We start from the raw sequence: 15,082 nt of genomic DNA, 5'->3' as shown, positions 1-15,082 counted from the left end.
GAGTGAATCATTTATGTGGTATGTGGCATCGGACACCTAGTTATTATTTTGTGGGGATGGATGAAAAAAACTTTATACAATAAAAGAAAGTGAAAAGGATGAGTGTGTATGTGTGTGTGTGTGTGTGTATGTGTTTGTGTGATAACTTTGGTGAAATGCTTTACAAGCATAAAAAAGACAGAGGAGAAATGATAGGACACTCCATTTCAGGGTTGATATTTACTGGAGTATCTCAGTGACCTCAGGAAAGCCTTGGAGTGTGGAGCAACTGTTAACAATGGCCATTCTTGAACGCCCCAGGAATCACAAGGGTATTTGGCCTTTGCTGCACATGACACATTGTTCCCTGTTTCAAAGGAGGCCCAGTCTAAGATTTTGTCTGAGTTCAGGTCTCAATTGCTGTGCAGAGACAACATGTCTATGGCAACTCTTACAGAGGGAAACGTTTAATTGAGATGGTGGCTTACATTTTCTGAGGTTTAGTCCATTGTCATTATAGTGGGGAGCATGGCGGTATGCAAGCAGAAAGGAAGAGAATGAACTGCAGCTTGTTGAATACGCAGGCCACAGGAAGTAGACCGAGTGTCTCACTGAGCAAAGACTGAGCTAAGGGGACCTCACAGCCTTCACCCACAGTGACACACTTCCTCCAACCAAGGCCACACCTGCTCCAGCAAAGCCACAGTTCCTAGGAGAGCCATTTCCTTTGGGGGCCATTTTCTTTCAAACCACCATGAGATTTTAATGCCACCTTGGTGTTTATTTCCTTTCCGAAAGAGCGATCAGCGACTTTTTAAAAAACACGTTTGCACCCAGCACTCGGGAGGCAGAGGCAGGCGGATCTCTGTGAGTTCGAGACCAGCCTGGTCTACAAGAGCTAGTTCCAGGACAGGCTCCAAAACCACAGAGAAACCCTGTCTCGAAAAACAACAACAAAAAAAAAAACAAAAAACAAAAAAAAACGTTTGCAGGAACATAGAGCTAAATAATCAGCCTATTTTTGTGTTTTTTGGTGAAATGGTACTTGTTAATCAAAAATAAGAGGTAATTTTCAATTCTCTTTTTCTTTTTTCTCTTTCCCTTCCTTTCTTCTTTCCTTTATCCCTCGTCTGTCCCTCCTTCCCTGGCTGTAAACATGACTGTGTTAGTTACATTCTCACTGCTGCTACAAATAACCTAACAAAGAGAACTTAAGGAAGAAAGAGTTTCTTTTTTTTCTAGTTTGAAGCTATAGTCCATCACGGTAGTGGCTGGTACAGCCTTCCTACCGTCTCTACCATACCTCAGCTGCGCTGCAAGTAGGCTGGTCTTGTGTCCTTAACCAGGAAGCAAGGGATTAACTAGCAGGTGCTCAGTTCATTTTCTCAGCTTTCTCTTTGTACTGAACTGGGGCCTCAGCTTGAGGAATCAGTGTGGACCCCAACTGCCAGTTAGACTTTTCTAGAAAGGCCCTTACAGACACACCCAGACGCGTGTTGTCTAGGTGGTGGTAAATCCTGTCAGAGTGTGATTATCAGGAATTGGCCTCTCGCTTCAGCCCCAGAGTGTTGAAACTATAGGGGTGTGACATCGCCTCCAGCGCCAGTCAGTGGGAATTGGTCAACTCTCTTTTTATTTGCTGAAAAAAAAAAAAAAGAAAAAAGAAAGAAAAAAGAAAGAAAGAAAGAAAAAAAACCTGAAACCTGGCCTGAGCAGGAGCATTAAATTTAAAATTAATAGAAAGCTGTTCAGTTTTTTTATGAATGGCTGCATCTAAAGGCTGCTCAGTTTTTTATGAGTGACTGCAGGCAACATGACAAACAGAAAGACTTTTAGCTGGAACTCTGAGGTAATTTGATGGGTAGAATTAGGTACTATTTAGTGGTTGTCACCTGCCAGGCATCCACAACCTTTTCCCTTGTCTTCCTTCTGGCAAATCTGATTTAAAGTTTTGTTCTGCCTTGTTTTAGTGCTGTTAAAGACTTGCTTCTAGCCGGGCCGTGGTGGCACACGCCTTTAATCCCAGCACTCAGGAGGCAGAGGCAGGCGGATCTCTGTGAGTTCCAGGCCAGTTTGGCCTACAGAGTGAGTTCCAGGACAGGCTCTAAAGCTACACAGAGAAACCCTATCTTGAAAAGTCAAAAATAAATAAATAAATAAATAAATAAATAAATAAATAAATAGCAAGGTTCTCATATCCTTAAATATTTATACGCCTTCAAGCCATTTCATAAAGAAGTTCATATTGTGAGTTACACTATAAAATAACTAAGCAATAACTAACTTAGAGATTTATGTATTATGAGAAAACGCAAAAGCAAACAATTTTGAGCACTGTGTGCAGAGGTTGTCTAGGGACAATTGTGGCGATTCAAGCGTTTCCATCCATCCGTCTAATGGTGTATATCATTTCAGTCACAATTTGTTTCCTGATAAACAGGGAACACAGATTTAGAGGCAGGACTACCTCAGATCTCCTGGAAATTGTTTCAGCCAGGGACTAAGGAGGAGGCTAGAAGGGGGTCTCTTACTGAGAGGGGAATATGGGTTGTACCTTCAGGAGCTCCAGAGGAGTTGGATCTGTGAAGGCGGGAAAATCTCAGCTTGGAGTAGAGGAAGGAAGGGATTAAAAGTCCTCTTGAAAGCTTGCAGAGGCAAATGAAGAGGTTAAGGACATGTTCTGACACTTTCCACGGGTTCATTGAACGGGGTTTGTCACTGTAGCCAGGGTCTTTCCTATGATAACACGTTTTTATTATTTTTCCATTCAGAGTACCGGCCTCATTAAGAATGGTCTGCTGTGTTATCCCTCCAACCCCACAGAGAAGTTCTGAATTCTGAGGTAAGCGTAGGAAGGCCGAAAATAAACACAACGTGGTTTTTGAGGCAATTTTCCTGTTGCTTCTTTTTGAGGGGTGGGGTGGGAGGGATAACGTGCAAAGATCCTGACTGAGTTTAAAAGAGAAAAGAATATTTATAAAAGAAAAAGTCTAGTCAGCTCAGCAGCGACAGTATTTCCTGATTGAGGCTCAGAGAGGGCATACCTCACTCATATTTATACCCTTCCTGTGGCACTTTCCCCCTTGTTAGACCAGGGAGGTGTTTTAAATTCTTAAGAAACAGCATCTTTGGAAGGAGGTTCAAAAGGAAACGGCGCTGTGGGAGTGGGGCGGGGCCGCGTATTCGCTCCGTTTGGATTAAGAACCGGTAAGGCCGTCCCTCCTGGGGACCGGTTTCTTCCTCTCTACACCTATTACCCTCCAGGTCTGCCTTTAAAAGTCAGACAGTTTCCCGGTGCTGCAGAAAACCCCATCAAGGTTCCAAGGAGAGCGGACCAAGTGCGCAGAAGGAGTTTTCTTCTGGCCGAGAGGGGGAGCCCCGCGATCCCAGCCCCAGCGACTGGAAGTCCCGACCCAGCCCGGGCCGCCGCCAGCTCCAGTTCAGGCTTCGGCAGATTAGGAGACGGAGGGAGGGGACCGGAGCCCCCGAGTCCCGGGACCAACGCCGTGTAGACGTCCACAAAGTTTCCTTGTCCTCCACGGACGCGGGACCGCGGGCCAAGGTCCCCGGAGTTCCCGTGCCTGCCCCAGCCGAGCGGCCGCATCCCTCTGCGGAGCCAGGGTAGGAAGCCTACGCGTCCGTCCGTCCGTCTGGGTCCCGGCAGCTCCGGCCAGGTGGCGCGGGACCGGGAACAGACCCCGGGAAACGGGCGCGGTCGGCGGGGAGGGTGGGGAGGGCGCGGGGCTGCGGCTGCCCGCAGGTTGCACAGATCCGGACCCCAGAGGCACGGGGAGTCGGCGGGCGGGGGAGGAGGCTGGGACCTGTTGCTGCAGGCGGGGGCAGTGCCGGAGGGAGGTGGGGGAGCCCAGGGTCCCCCGCGCTGCGCCTTCCCGCCGCAGCCCCCCGCCGGCCCCTCGGGGGGAACTTCGCCTGGTTGCGGCGGGGCGCGGGCGTTCAGGGGCCGGGAGCGAGCGGTGGGGCGCTGGACCATCCCGCTGCGGGTGCGTTGAGCAGGCGCTGCCCAGGGAGCGGAGGCATCGCTGGGTCAGCGAGGCGACCCGAGAGAGCCAACTTCGTCCCGCCTGGTCTCGCTTTTGTTGGGTCGCTGGGAAAATGTGGGCAGGGGGCGGGGAGGCAAGAAGCTCGTGACCGGGCCGTAGATACTTTAAAGCCCCACGCGGTCAGGGCCCCCAGTCTGGGGCGGTGTCCACGCAACTGCCCTTTGGCTGGGCGTTTCAGATCCCCGCTTCTGCGGGCGTTGCGTTAGTGGGACCTGGCTTGGCAAGCTTGCTTGCTCGGGTTCAACTCCCGGTAGTGGCCTTGCTCACGACCTCGCTCAGAAGACAGTCCAGCTGGTTCACTCTCCCTCGAGTTGCTGGCCTGACTTCCCTGTGTGAGGAGGGAGCTCTGGGCAGTCTAGTTTTCTTGGAATGTGTTTACAATGTTGAATGGGACTTGAACAGGAAGCTGGACGCTGCAGCTAGAAATAGCGTGCCAAGGTAGAGCAAGGAAGACATAGCTGGTGTTGGGGAAACTCCCAAGTGTGGGCTGACAAGATATCCCCCTCCCGCCTTAACGTTTCTCGACGGAGCTTTTCTTCGTTTGCACTTAGAAATTTACCTCTATTGTATCAGTCTGTAAGTTTGACAACATAATGTCGGTGAGGAAGGTGTAATACATTTATTCTGTGCCGCCTTTTAAAGATGTTGCACCAATGTTTAAGAACGAAAACTTTCCAGACGATGCCAGTTCTAGCTACCCTATTCATTCTAGGTTTTGCAGAGGCCAGGATACCGATGGTTTTATGTAGTCCATATGGGCGATCAGGTCGTAAAAGAGCAGATTGGAAGACAGAGTGAATGGCGAGAGGTGGGAAACCCTGAAAAGAATTGGAAAATTTTCAGATTTGCAAATGGCCTGCTTGCTCTGCCAGCCTTTTTTCCCCTCCTTCCCCCCTGTAAACAAATAGCCTTGCTAGAAAACCCGCCGATTTGGAGAGTTCAGACGCTGGTGACTGCAAGCTTTTCTGGAAACAACGGTCTTGCTAAGGTATTTCTCCACTACATAATTAAACGCTCTCCTTGAGCTGTCCAGGAGCATGTTCCAAGTTTTTACGACTGACAAGGAAAGAAGAGAGGAATCTGGCGGGCAGCCAAACTATACTAAGCTCGGTAGCCAGGCCTGAAAGAGACTGGGAAAGTTGCAGGGAATAATTGGAATGGGTTGGTGGCGGTACTGCTTCTGAAATAAGGGGCTTCTTTTGAAATGAAAAATTTAAATGACTGGGAGTCTTCCTGGAAAAAAAAAATAGCTAAGCCTAGAATGCAGTTGAGTATCACAAGTAGGCGTGGAGGAGGGACGTGTGACGCTTTTCACTCTTCTGGACTAGCTATGGTGTCCTCTCTGATGATGCTTTGCTTGTGCTTGCATTATTACCAAGTCGCCTCCAGATGCCCGTTGTTAGCAGCAAGTTCAGTCCTTTGACCTTGACCTTTCGTCTTTGTTCCCCTGGCCAGTAAGAACTCAAGACCGGTTCCGAACAGCTGGTTTTCCGCCTAAATTAAATAATTCAATTATTCTCAACTCGTCTGGAATGTGGGGTCATGGAATTAAACTGGAAAGTTCATCTAGTATTTCTTGTGTTTCAGAAGTGACCCGAATAAACAGATCTCCTTCTCTTACCTGAAGAAGTACAAATCGGGGCGATTTCACACACACACACACACACACACACGCACGCACGCACGCACGCACGCACGCACGCACACACACACACACACGCGCACCACTTTCTGATTGCAGGCGAGCCAGGCTCTAGGTGTCTTCTTTGCAGTTCTGACGCTTTCTATATTGACATCGCTTCTGTTTGGTCGTTTGTCTCTCATTTGTGTTACCTAGTGAGGTGGGCCTACTATTGTAAGCATGGGAGCTGAACCTTGGTTGCTATTTCTTCTGGCAGTGGGAGTTTGAGGTTGTAAATATCACCCTTCTCTCTGAGATTGACTTTATTAATCACCCTGGGTAAAGTATCTTTCCTGACTGTGACTTCAGTTTTTCCACTTGCAAAGTAAAGAAAGTTTCCTTTACACAGTTCCAAGCTCATTAAAGAAATGAATAATGTTAAGAGCTTTCAGTCTTAAAGGTCATGAGCTTTCTCACTCAGTCAACCGAGTTTATGGGATGTTTAGATCTTTTGTACACACATAATATGTTTGTGCATTTTAAAATTAATTTTTTGCATTTTATTCATAGCTATAGTTTAATCATTAATTTTTCATTTTTAATGTTTTTGAGATTTCTTACCAAGTTTACATCATTTCTACCCCCTCGCTTCGTTAATATCTTCTATAGCTCTGTTTACATCGTCTCAAATTCATCTCTTTAAATTATTACTGTTGCATATATATGTATATATAAATTACACCCCCCCCCAAAAAACACCCTACTGGTTCTCTTCAGGGTTACTGCTATGCAGATGTGTTTAGAATGACCACTTGGGATAGGGTAACCCATCAGGGATCCAGTCTTTCAGCCCTGAGCAGCCACAGGTGGACTACAGCTCTCCGTCTAGGGTTTGGAACCTTGTGAAATGTACAAATCCATGTTGACACGTGAGCTGGTATTGTCACTGTGCCGATCTTGTTAGGAGGCTACACTGCTGAGATTTCATGGGTACAGCTTTTCTGTCATGTATGTCTACACTTCCCCATCTAGAACCCATGTCCTGGTTCTCTGGTTCTTCCGGTCTTTCTGTCTTTTCTAACACAGTTTTCCCTGAGCCGTAGGTGTGTGAGTTATGCTGGAAATGTTTCATTTGGGACTGCTTGCCTCATGTCATTTGTTCTCAGCATTTTGACCCACTGTGGATCCCTGTAATAAATAATCTGCTGAAAAAAGAATCTTCTTGGATGAGGCGTGCGAACTACACTTACTAGGCAGACTGGTGTGAGAGCCGCATGTCAGTCAGGCCTAGAAATATAGGATGTCCTAGGCCCCTTCATTCTCTGATTTTCATTGTTTGAAGACGCGGAGTGAAATTTTGTTATGTTAAAAGTCTGGGTTATTTTGTTAAATGGTAAAGAATAACCAGTAAACTCACTGTCTTTGGTTTAATCTTTATATTCAAAACACGTTTTTGTCTTTAAGCCTAGCTGATGTTTTTCCTTTGTGAAATGTTAACAAAGATATTTGCAAAGTTGTGTTTGTTCAAACTGTTCAATAATTTGCATAGTAATATTTGCTGCTTTGGAGCAAGTATGTAACCCTGTAGCCCGGAGTGGCTTCTAAGTCACGATTTATGTAGTTAAGGTTGGCTATCTGCCACTTCATTCGGTCTCTTGAGTTTTGGAATTCCAGGTGTGCGCCACCATGCCAGTTCTCTTTTCTTGGATGCAGCATATGAGGGACTAATTATTGATAGTCATGACAATTTCTGTAAGGGTTCTTTCTATGACAGATTTTGGAGCCACTGAGGGATTGACTCATTCTAGTATTTGTTATATGTTGAATATGAACATAATTAGTTCTGTGTTAAGATTTCAGCACCGAGCTCGGCTTTGTTGGTTTTTATGTGTTACTTTATTGTCTGGTTGAATATTTATAATTCACGAATTTGTTAGTTGGTAATGCATGAAACTTTGTGATATAGTTAATTTTACGTTCAGCTGGTAGGGTGCACATTGACAGTGAAGTGTATACCTGTTTTGAGTCGTATGTAATATACTTCATTGTAGCATGTAGCATCCATGAATGTTTAGCTCAAATCTTTAAGGTGAATAGGTCAATGTAACAGAGCAAGCGGAATAAGAATGATAAATGACTTAAAGAAAGAAGCTCATCTCTGTAAAATCCGTAGTCTTTCTTATTAGATCTCACATTATCACAAATAATGGATGTATCAAAAGCAAGCATATATGGAATGAAGTAATATTGATGTAGTCGTCAGAAGAACACTAGAGAAACTTTTGTTGAACAAAGGAGTTTCTTAGGATAGATTATGGTAATTTTAATATAAAATGTCTGAGTCTTCTGTGGTGATATTTTGCTTGTTCTTTAGCAAATTAAGCTTGCCTGAAGATCAGAGTGAGGAGCTAACCACTAGTTAGCCACACAGACCAGCCAGTGGTTGCATACATCTTTAATCCCAGCACTGCGGAAGCAGGGGCAGGTGGATCTCTGTGAGTTCAAGGCCAGCCTGGGCTACACAGGATTGGTCCAGTCTAAGAGAGAATCAGAGTCAGGTGGTGGTGGCTCACACCTTTACTCTGAGTACTTGGGAGTCACAGGCCTTTAATACCAGCACTAGGGAGGTGGAGACAGAAAGGGATATGGCTGGGTAGAGAGAGGATTATAAGGAAAGGGGAGACAGGAGCTCAAGTTTGAGGACTTGTAGAGACAAGATAACCCATTCGCTCTGACACAAGAACTAGTGGTCGGCTGCTCTGCTCCTCTGATCTTTCAGCTTTCGCCCTCTAATATCTGACTCTGGATTTTTATTATTAAGACCGATTAGAATTTGCACTACAATCTTGTCTTTCAGAATCTTTTTCCCCCACTGTGGAGTGGAAATGATGACTTTTTATGTAAATTTTACTTAGACTGATTAGTTTCTCATTTGAGCTGCAATATTGTGCTCTATCTTCTAAAATCTCTAAAGGATAAAAAAAAAGTTATTTGTTTGAACATAATAATGAATTCAAGACAGTTACAGAAGCCAACGACATGGCTGCTGTTAGCGCTGGTCTCTAATGTACTCGATGTTGGTGGATTTAACTGTGTCTGGTTTAATGCATTTATAGATCAGGAAGGTTACATTTGTTCCTATGGGAGCCTAAATGTATTCAAATTGGAGGAAGAAAAATGGCATAAACTTTGAACATAGAAATTGCTCTGCTTTCAAGCAGCAGAGATACTAAATTGAGTCAGACCTTTACTTTCAAAGAGACTAACTGAACATTTCTCTTCCAGAGGAAGTCTCGCTGCTTTCCGATTGTTATTTGCTATTTGTTATTTGTTTCTGTCTGTTTTATACCTTAGGAATCTTCTCAGCCACTCTAGTGATACTAACTGTGTGGTTTTTGTATAAGAACATAGTTAAGCCGGGCGGTGGTGGCGCACGCCTTTAATCCCAGCACTCGGGAGGCAGAGGCAGGCGGATCTCTGTGAGTTCGAGACCAGCCTGGTCTACAAGAGCTAGTTCCAGGACAGGCTCCAAAACCACAGAGAAACCCTGTCTCGAAAAACAAAAAATAAAAAACAAAAAACAAACAAACAAAAAGAACATAATGAATTGGCTCCCATATTGTGTAGGAGGATAAATGGCATGTTTCTGTTTTCACTGAAGTGGTGTGCCTGTGTGTTGAAATTGGTTTTATGCTCCAACATTCCATGTTTAGAATAATTTACAAAGACAGCTTCCCTTCACAGTGGATGACTAACTGATGAACTCTTATGGCCACTGCCAGTATTCTGTACTGTACTGCAAAGATAAATAAAGCTTCAGAACTTATATTCAATATTAAACACATGGATAAGAAAGTACTGGTGCACTCTCGTAATTGTAACTTTGTCTTCTGGCATAAATACCGATCATTACTGGCAATACACATAGTTACCGAGAAAGCCTGACTTATTATGAAGAACAAACTGTATAACAAAATTACTTTCAAAGTTATTTATTCCTGGGCTAGATGCAGTTACTTAGTGTAATTAGTAAGAAACTGCATTTTGCAGAACATTCTCTTGAAGTACAAATTAATAAAGTATTAAAAAGTCAAAATTTGAGTAAGTAAACGTTTTTGGAATGATTCAGTTGCTACCTCTGAGAGAAGTCAATGGGTACTTCGGATTTATTAAGTAGAATTGCTTTATCACAAGAAGAACTATTATTTCCCATTTGTAGGAGTTACAAGTTTCTCTTTTAATGAATAATGGAACTCTAAATATAAGTTGAAAAATTTTAATAGCTGAGTAAGGAATATCATGTGACCAGTATCATCTTCAATCATTTTAAAGGAAGAACTGGTCTTCCATTTATAACAAGGGTTTTTCATAGGCTTCATTGCTTATATTAAACATTCTTAAGAAATTTATGATCAGTTTGGAAAAAAAAATTGCTAGAATAGTGGGAAAAGTTTTAAAAAACTGTTTTAGATGGGATATCATGGATTCAGTGGATGCTTTCGTTTACCACAATGATTTTCAGTTATATCGTTGTAACTTTGTGATCTTCACCTTTTCTCCTTTTGAAAAATATGTGTTTAAAGTATGAATCGACAGATAAGTGGACTCTGCTGTGGTTGAAGCTGGGGAATATTTATTGAATACCACGCATTCTTTTGTAGTTCTGAGCATATCAGTAAGAGATAGATCTTGCTGTACGACTTGGCGCTTTTCTGATGGGTAATGGAGAAGATGTTGAGGGGGTAGAAGCAAGGGGAAGCAGTTTGATTTTTAGACAAAGTCTCCCTATTTCAAATGAACACTAGAGAAGGCTTGGAAGCATGAAGCCATGAGAATGATTTAGCAGCCCATAGAGATGTTTCTCTTAGCCTTTATGTTTATGATGGTAATCTCTAATTACATGTAAGATTTAAGGAATTTTAACTGACTCATTTTTTAAAAAGTGATCATCTGTCATTGCTATCATCTTTCTATTTCTCTAGATCCAAGCAACATATAATTGGAGTCATGAGGAGGAGGTTGTTCTTTTTATTAAACATTTATGTTTAATCTGGGAATATGCAAATTAAAAGTATTTATCTTTGTCAGAACAATAATTGCATTTGGAAAGACTATTGCCTGGCTAGCAATATTTTTTTTTTATGGGGACCTCTCACTTCTGTTTAAAGTACATATGCTATAATATATTGCCCTATCTGTAGTCTTTTTCATCTTTTTGCCTGGCTTGGTAATTTTGAGAGATCCATCTGTTTTATTATTTCAAATTTTATCGATGTTTGATTTCTTGAAATTGAATGGGTTATTTTACTTTTAAAGTGTGTAAATAAGAAAGTATTTAAACATATTCGTTTGAGGTGGTCAATAAATACAAGTTCGCGTAGTCCTCAATAGATCTATACTACCTTCAAATCCAAAGGACAGGGTGTTGGGACTCAGAAAATAATATCCCAGCCTCTAAAGTCTGATAGCCTTGGACTCAAAGAACAATATGACAGAATTGGGAAGCTGATTTCTCCATTCTCTCCTGTGTCCATCCTTTTCATGGAGTGCCTTCGTCTGGAGCTGTCTTCCGAGAGGGAAGGCAATTATAGGCAATTAAATCTCTTTAACTTGGAAATACTAATTATTGGGGAGAAAAGAGGCAGGACTCTGTTCTTGTCTGGTCATCATCTAATCTGAGGGCAATACTGAAACTTTATTAACGTTCTTTACCGACCTCATGCGACCACTTTTGCTTCTTCCATCCTCCCAGGACTTAGCACCAGCCTCCCACCCTGTTTAAACCTGTGTTTATTCATATAACTTCAAAGAACTTTAATAACTAATGTTATTTAAGCTTCAGTTATTCAACTTTGGATACTGCTATTTTAATCACGTGTCTTACATTTTGTTTCTCCCCAGAACACACATACATCCACAAATGTGTGTGCCTTTCTTTCCTATTAAATATGTGAATTGTCAGTTCATTTTTAACGTTGGTATAATTTCCAGTTACTTAAAACCAAAATTTGAGTAGTTAGTAAGTGGAATCATAATTGTATAAGCAATCATGCTAGAAATAATTATTCAGTTGTTAAGTTAGATACCTGTCTCATCAGAATTTTAGGCAGAAGCCGCAGCTGTCTCAATAGGCACCTGCCCCAATATGGCAACTAGAGAGATGACAAGGGTTGATGAAAGGCAGAGTGGAGAGAGATCTAATCAATATGGTCACACTGACAGAAACAAATAAAGAGGATGTGTTAGTCAAGATTCTCTAGAGTCACAGAAGTTATGGAATGAATATCTGTCTGGAATGAATATCTATCTGTCTATCTATCTATCTATCTATCTATCTATCTATCTATCTATCTATCTATCTATCTTCTATTTATCTATTCATCTACCTATTTATCTATCCATCTATCTATCGATCTATCTGTGGAATTTATTGGAATGACTTGCAGCCTGATGCAGACTAATCCTACTGTGGATAGCTGTGAATGGAGTCTAAGAAGCTACAGTTTCTCGGTCCCATGAGGCAGTGTGTCTCAGCTGGTTATCTGTATATGCTGGAATCCCCAAGCACTAGTTTCCAGTGCCAGTGAAGGAATGGATGTGCTGACGAGAGGACAAGAGGGCAAAGAAGAAGGAAGCTTCTGGCTTTCATTTGTCCATATATAGGCTTCCAGCAGAAGGTGTGGCCCAGACTAATGGTGTGCCTTTCTGCCTTAAGATCTGTATTGAAGGTGTTCCCTACATTTCCAGATTATAGTTCATTCCAGATATAGTCAAGTTGACAACCGAGAATAGCCCTAACAGAAGTCTAATAACCCCTAAATCCTTCATAGGGATACTGACATAAGTTTTAATTTAAGCAAGTTAAGAGGAAGACTTGGGTCAGAGGGTAAGCAGTATGCATAACTAATCATCCTGGTCAAGGTGCAGTCTTAATTGCTGTTAAATTCTACAAGTTGGTTCTGCATGGTAGTCTAAACAGTCCCTATGGCTGTCATCTAGGAACAGGATCACTCTGGTTCGTTTGCGTGGTTATTTCTGCTTCAGGGTACAGCCTCAGCTGGGTGGTGGTCTGCCTTGTGTGAGTTTGCTGTTCCTGGAATCCAGGTGATTGGTTGCACATTTAACACATTGTCTGTCTCCATGCCTTCAGCTTTGAAGAGGATGACGTAGTTTAGGTTTCTAGATAAGACACTCCTTGAATTTTTTTTTTTTTTTTTTGGTTTTTCGAGACAGGGTTTCTCTGTGGTTTTGGAGCCTGTCCTGGAACTAGCTCTTGTAGACCAGGCTGGTCTCGAACTCACAGAGATCTGCCTGCCTCTGCCTCCCGAGTGCTGGGATTAAAGGCGTGCGCCACCACCGCCCGGTTCCTTGAATTTTTAATATGTCTGCTGCAGTGTAGTAAGCAGGTAACTCAGACGCTAGGCTTTCATTTTTTTCTAGTTACTTTTTCTAGGGCCCGAACAAGGAGTTGGTAGTTTTTCATGCAAACAGTTTCTAAGTGATTATTATACACGTGTTCTGTAAACATTTTGCATAATAGTGCCATTCATCTATAAAAATGTTATCAGTTATTAAATACTACAATAACCTCAATGTAGCAAATATATGCATCATTTAATTAATAATATTTAGTTTGAACTAAAAAATTAGAAGGTAAGCAAAGAGGAATAATCTAGCAGGCTCAGAGTTAATCAGTAAAGAATAAATTAATTTAAAATATAAATTCATAATTTAATCAGTTCGTAAAATTCTACCACTATTCATTGGTTGTAGAATATCTTGAGTATACTGATAATATTTATTACACATAAAAGATTAAACCAATCCCAGCTCCTGGTTTGAGTAATTTAAAATTGTCTCATCTTAAAACTGACTTATAAGTGTTTATGTAACACACACATCTTACAGGAATGAAATTAAAACTGTGAATTGGAGACCCATCGACAGAGGCTTTAGAGTACAGATCTCTACTGAGGTTTTATGTTAAAGGAGATAACACTGAGTTCCTTGACCAGACAGTAGTCAGGCACTTCGGAGCTTTGGCCTCTGGGATTCTCTGCTGCACTGTCTAGACTTAGCAAGAATCTTGCTAGCTCAGCTGAGCAGCCGCAGTGTTCACATCCGAGTATATAGCTGGGTTTCTTACTGATCGCTCTGCCTGTATCTAACAGGAGCCCTGTGAGATCCACTTACCCACGGTCTCTATAACCGATGGCTGGGATGCTGTTTTGTTCTTTGTCTTCTATTCTTCCCCTTCCTGGTAATTCCCAGTTTTCTGTTGCCTTTGGGCTTGAGCCCAGTGTTTCTTCCACACCGCAAAAGAGTGGCTTCTACCCACTGTGATCCTGAATATAGTTGGCCTTGCTTTCCTCCTTAAATGTGAATCATGTTTATATTATTCCCTCTTCCTCCACCCACCCATGTCCCTCATAGTAATGTGTGTATGTATGTGGGTGTACAAACAAGATCACTTGTATAGATCAGACTACAACTGTGTGATGTTAGTTCTCACCTTTGACCTTTTTGTGAGCTCTAGGTATGGAACTCACTTCATCAGGCTAGAAGAACAAGTAGTTTACTCGCTGAGCCAACTCACTGGCCCATTTTTTATAATTACGAATAATCTTTTTCTTTAACGCTAGTTTTCCAACCCCCTAACTCACTACAGCCATTAGTAATTGAATTATTTTCTTGACTTAGGAATTTGGTTCTGGTGTTTGGATGTATCGGTGTGAATGTTTGCCCCTCGTGTTCCAGGGCCATCAAAGGTCAGAGGATTCCATCAGATCGTGTGCAGCTGGAGGTGCAGCTGGAGGTACAGGCAGTTGAGAGCCAGCTGATGTTGCAGTTTCTGAGAACAGATTTCAGGCCTTTTGGAGATGCAATATGTTCTTGTAGATGCTGGCTTATCTCTCCAGTTTTTTTACTTAGGTTTTTGATGACTTACTTAGAAATATTTATACCATTTTTTTTATAGCATGCTGTCTCAGAGTATGAAAACAACCTTTGGCTGTATAAAAGTGATAGGATTTACCCCAAGCTGAGAAGTGGCAAGCCCAAGAAGAAAATACATACTAGTTTGTCAATGTCCTTCCAAGCTGAAGTAGTTACCCAAATAGTTTAAGCAGAAAATGAAGGCAAGCAAAATTGTAAAAAACCTTAAGAGGCTCAAATAAAAGGCAAGAGTCACAAATGGTCAGGCTTGTTGTGAATAAGAAGAAGAAAGTAGAAAAGGTTGTGTAGGTGGTGCAGAACAGGGAAATCAGGGGGTGAGACTGTGGCTGGCAGTCATACAGATGCTGAAGCTGCTGTAAACAGGCACAGTAACTGAAACAATGGCAAGGCTATTACTATATTAGGGCTGGTACCAGCATGGATACTAGAAACATGTAGGTCCCAGAGAGATATAGCTAACAACCTG

At 42.4% G+C, this 15,082-nt stretch overlaps 1 protein-coding gene across 2 annotated transcripts in view; it reads left to right on the top strand.

Moving 5' to 3' along the window:
* The first annotated feature begins 3,199 nt into the window (after positions 1-3,199).
* Gulp1 (GULP PTB domain containing engulfment adaptor 1) overlaps positions 3,200-15,082 on the top strand; it is a 213,373-nt gene continuing 201,490 nt past the window's right edge. For both annotated transcript variants that reach the window (XM_057758576.1, XM_057758575.1), the window contains exon 1: positions 3,200-3,600. The gene's annotated coding sequence lies outside the window, so the exon portion shown is untranslated. The remainder of the gene's footprint in view (positions 3,601-15,082) is intronic.

This window comes from Chionomys nivalis, chromosome 26 (genome assembly GCF_950005125.1).
Source record: "Chionomys nivalis chromosome 26, mChiNiv1.1, whole genome shotgun sequence".
Lineage (NCBI taxonomy): Eukaryota > Metazoa > Chordata > Mammalia > Rodentia > Cricetidae > Chionomys > Chionomys nivalis.
The sequence above is the reverse complement of the archived record's forward strand: the minus strand, read 5'-3'. Positions and strand labels throughout refer to the sequence as shown.